Below are 4,103 nucleotides of genomic sequence, written 5' to 3'. Positions count from 1 at the left end.
ATAAAAAGATGAACCTAACCTTAGCTAAAGATATGTTGTCTGCAACATATCTAACATTTTCAAATAAAGGTAGGAAAGAAACTGAATCTTAAGCCTTCAGTCTCATTATGCATTCACATGTGAAGTTCATGGAATACTAGTATGATATAAATATATTTGGCCACTATATATCTATTTTAAAATTGAATAAGGGCTTGATAAAAATCACAGAGGAAAGGAAGATATTGCTTGAAGAAAAACCTGGAAGGAAGTGAAATGATAGTATTAAGTGAAATATCCTCACAAAGAAAAGTATCACTTGTTTTGTCTCATGATTTAAATTTAGGGAAAATATACATGAAAATAAAGAGGTGACTATAGAGGATACGCAAGATGACAATGAGGGTGATAGAGAGTGAGACAAAGTAATAGGTGTGAGCATGATCAAAGTGTATAATAAACATATAAATTGTATGTTAAAACAACTGTGTACATTAATTAATATTAGTAAAAACGGAAAAGTCTTATGAAATTGTACCTTTATGCTGGACTGATGCCTTACATTGTAAAGGAACATACCACTATGCCTGGTAATCTTGAGTTTGAGCCCTGAAATCAAGGCAGTGGAAGAAGAGGACCTTTGAGGCTTGCTTCTGAGATGCCAGCATGTTCTGCCTGCCCACCTCCACTAGATAAATAGATGAAAATAATGTGTGGTTATTTTAGTTATTTCGTTAGTTTAGTGATTTTCTGGGATTTTTCTGATGGTATATCAAGTGCTGATGAAATACACTTCTTAAGACTGTTCTTAAAGAGAATTATCCAATACTACTCATTCAGAATGTCCGGACGCTTAGATTATTTATAGCTTTGGGTAACAAGAAAGAATCACTGCATCTTTCCAGCTCAATGTAATGGGATTTGTGCACAAGGCATCCTTTTGTGCTGCTGCTAATGTTACCCTGCAGAAACTGGATTTTTATTTTTAATAATATCTATACTCCATTCTCCTGTAAACCAACCACTACTATGTATTTTTATTCATTTCCAATTCTACTAACATTTTTTATTTTCTACTTTACCTCAAATTCTGTGAGCTATAGATGTGGAGTTTCAGTAACCTATAGGATATAAAATCAATATACAGAGATAAATAGCTTTCCTATATAATAATGATGAATATGTTGAAATGAAAAAGATTCTATTCAAAAGAGCTTCAAAAATATGTTAATCAAATCAACTAAGAAGATGAAAGATGACTACACTGAGAAATAGAAATGGAAGATGGAAAGACCGTCCATGTTCATTGACTAGCAGAATTAATATTGTGAAATTACTATACTGATTCACCACAAGTCATCTACATATTACAGATAAAATCCTTAAGAAAATGCCAATGACATTCTTGACAAAGATACTAAAAACAAACATAAAATTCTTGTGGAAACATAAGATCCCAAATAAACAAAGCAATCCCAAGCAAAAGGAATGATGTTGAAGGTTCCACCATGCCTTACCCCAAACTCTACTACATTAGCAACCAAAATCACATAGTATTGACACGAGAAGCAGGGATGTACAGCAATAGAAGACAGAACCCAGAGTTAACCCACCAAACTACAGCACACCTAACTTTTGAAAAGGCTTTCAAAATAAATATCAGAACAAAAAGATAATGCTGGGACCTTAGCAAAAGTATTCGAAACATCAAATCAAGGGAAAGTTTCAGACTAGGAAATGAAATTAATGGACTTAGATGTTGAGCAACATGGAATCCCACAGCAGGGGTACAGCTGGAATCCCACAGCAGGGGTACAGCTGAGTAGTAAAGATGCCATCTGGTAAATTTGCACATGTATGCTCAGACTTTAGCCATATTGGAGATGAGGTTGAGATATCCTGTGCAAAGGATGGGGTGAAGTTTTCTTCAAGTGGAGAGCTTGAAAATGGAAACATTAAGGTGTCACAAACATGTCATGTTGATGAAGAAAAAGCTGTAACCCTAGAGATGAATGAAGAAGTTCAGCTAACTTTTGCTCTGAGGTACCTGAACTTATTCACAAAAGTCATTCCACTTTCTCCTACAGGAACACTCAGTATGTCTGCAGATGTCTGCACTCTTGTTGCAGAGGATAAAATTGTTGACATAGGACATGTAAAGTATTATTCGGCTCCCAGTATCAAAGATGAGGAAGGGTCTTAGGCATTGCTAGATACTGAAAAAACTAAACCTTTGAGGATTGCTTCTGAGATGCCAGCATGTTCTGAAGTCGTTTCTGTCACAAAGTTTCTACCTGATTATTCTTAAAAAATAAAATAAATTATATAAATACCATCTCTAAATAACGGGCTTTTTTCTCTCCATGATTTACTTAAAGAATAAGCTCCAAAGTAAAATCTGGTTTTGTAAACATAAATGTTTCTGCCTTAGAAATATTGGTGATTTTTCATAAATGATCTTGAGGCTAAATGCAGTTTTAAGAAATATTTTTCAATTTAAATAAAGTTAACCATATTTGCAAAAGAAAAAAAGATAAAAGGCACCGGAAAATTGAATATTCACATACCAAAGAAAGAACAAGGTTAGATCCTTACCTCCCACCCTGTGCAAAAATCATGAGAGTAGATCATAGTCTTTACACATGACTCAGCATGGAAGCCATCCGGGAAAAACATTTCAAGATGTAACCATAGGTCATGAGTTTCTGAAACAACTCTCAAGGCAAAAATTCCTGTTTTTCATGCAAATACTATGTTATTTTGGTTGTTAACCTTTGTAATGTAAGGTAATGCCAGGTATGGTGATATAATTCTAGCATTTTTGCTGTATTGCTTTCGCCATTCAGGAAATAATGTCAATAGTTGGCTAATGAGATTGCATGAATGTAAAAATTTCTACACAGGACCAGACACAATCAAGAGAACAGCAGCCCATAGAATCATATAAAAATCTTCCTTGGTGTAAAATACACATGACTGAGGGTAAGCACCTGAAATATTTCAGAAACTAATAAGAAAAAAGAAAAACAATCACTCAATACTTCTCTAAAACAAATGCCACAATTAAAAAATATATGGATTAGTGGAATGCACAAAGGCTGCTCAGAAAATAAAGTGTGAATGGCTAATAAACACATAAAACTATTCTTAACCATCATAGAAATGCAAATTAAAACTGTACTGTGGGTCAGAACAGCTAACAATAAAAATCAAGTAATAAATGTTGGGGGAAGTGAATCTTTGATCATTGCTTCTGGGAATGGTAACTTGTTTTGGCAGTCACAACAGATATTAGTATGAAAGTTTCTCAAAAAATAAAACCTCTGAAAATAGAAATATTGTATGGGCCATCAATACCATTCCTAATTATATGCCCAATGGACAACAGGCCAAGTTACCACAGAGATATTTGCCCTTCCAGCAGTATCAACAGTAAATTATTCATGGAATCAACTTAGGTGTCCATCAACAGATGAACATATGAAAAATCTAGAATATAAACAAAACATGTATTCAGCTCAAACCAGAAAAAAGTTGTCATTTTCCAGAAAATGGATGCAACTAAAGATCAATGTTTTAAGTGAATTAGACTGGTATGACTATCAAATGATTTCTGACAGTATTTTAAATGTTAGTTTTATATAAATATATAAAATTATTTAAGTGTATGAATATTATGGATGCAGAAAGGAGAGAGGGTAAAGAAGAAGACAGGGACAGGGAGGAAGCATGGAAAGGAATTGGAGAATGTGATGGCTGAATATAGATAATGTAATAGGATATACTTAGAAGAATTGCCTTAGGAAACCTATCACTATGTACAATGAGTATGAATACATATGCCATAAAACCATTAAACTTGAAAGTGTAGTAATTTTTTCCTAAAAAAATAGACATTAAATTAAACTGTATAGGAGGAGGCACCCCCAAAGCTGTGTGAATGGCACACATGGTTCTATAGTAGTTATGCACCTTACAAAGCCAGTATGACATAATTATTATGAACATATAATATATTATGAACATATAATTATAAACATATAAACATATAATTATGTTTATAACCCTGGCATGACGGCATGCCTATAATCTCAGGACTCGACAGCTGAGACAGGAGGCTTCCT

General features: G+C 33.7%; 1 pseudogene; it reads left to right on the top strand.

The window, feature by feature from the left end:
- The first annotated feature begins 372 nt into the window (after positions 1-372).
- Positions 373-2,182, top strand: Pcna-ps1 (proliferating cell nuclear antigen, pseudogene 1; annotated as a pseudogene).
- The last annotated feature ends 1,921 nt before the right edge of the window (positions 2,183-4,103 follow it).

The sequence above is a fragment of the Rattus norvegicus genome, chromosome 6, assembly GCF_036323735.1.
Source record: "Rattus norvegicus strain BN/NHsdMcwi chromosome 6, GRCr8, whole genome shotgun sequence".
Lineage (NCBI taxonomy): Eukaryota > Metazoa > Chordata > Mammalia > Rodentia > Muridae > Rattus > Rattus norvegicus.
Note: the sequence above shows the minus strand (reverse complement) of the source record. Positions and strands in the feature narration are given on the sequence as shown.